This window comes from Stomoxys calcitrans, chromosome 2 (genome assembly GCF_963082655.1).
Source record: "Stomoxys calcitrans chromosome 2, idStoCalc2.1, whole genome shotgun sequence".
In the NCBI taxonomy this organism is placed as follows: Eukaryota; Metazoa; Arthropoda; class Insecta; order Diptera; family Muscidae; genus Stomoxys; species Stomoxys calcitrans.
This window is the reverse complement of record NC_081553.1, coordinates 89,420,589-89,421,427: the sequence shown is the minus strand read 5'-3', so window position 1 is coordinate 89,421,427 and position 839 is coordinate 89,420,589.

Here is an 839-nt window from a genome sequence, read left to right as displayed (position 1 = left end):
TATGTCAGCATGTCACTGAGACGTCCGTTCTATCCAGCGACATTCTAGACCAGGCCACATAAAAGTGGACCGTTAGGGACAATATGGCTATCAAATGAAAAGTATGTGGGAGTAGATAACGAATCAGGCATACAAATTGATGTCGAAGTATAGGAGGTCGCCCACCCCCAAATGGGCACATTAGCCAATCACGGATATATGGGACTCGGTTTGTTTGTTATGTATAGACTGAAAAACGGCAGAACCGATTCGAAGTACATGTCAATATGGGGCTCAAATGACAATGCAGTAGATGACATATATGGCATAAAACATTAGGTCCAAGTAATAGAAGTCGCCCACCCCCAAATACCTCCAAATGGGCATATTTTCCGACCATGACTATATGAGACCTAAATGAAGGGTATTAGGTAGTAGATTACGAATATGACATTAAAATTTGCGTTCCATTTGACGTTATTTTCCTCCTAAAGATACGTCAAATGGGTTATTTGACCCATTATGACAATATGGGACTCAAATGAAAGGTATTTGAGAGTAGAACACGAATTTGATATCCAATTTTGGAGCCAAGTGTTTTGGGGAATGTCCTAAAGCACCCCATAAATTCAACTTAATTTCCGTTGGGAATAAAGAACGAAATTCATATGTATTTTCAGTGCAAAGTGCCGTGAGCCACCCCAGCCGCAGAACACCCTCCAAAGAGTTCATATTTACCGGCCATGGCAAAATGGGGCTCAAGTTAAAGGGATTTGGAAGTGCAGCACGAATTTGATACCCATATTTGAGTCGAAATGTCTGAGGTGCCATACCTCCCCTAATAAGAACATTAGCCTAAG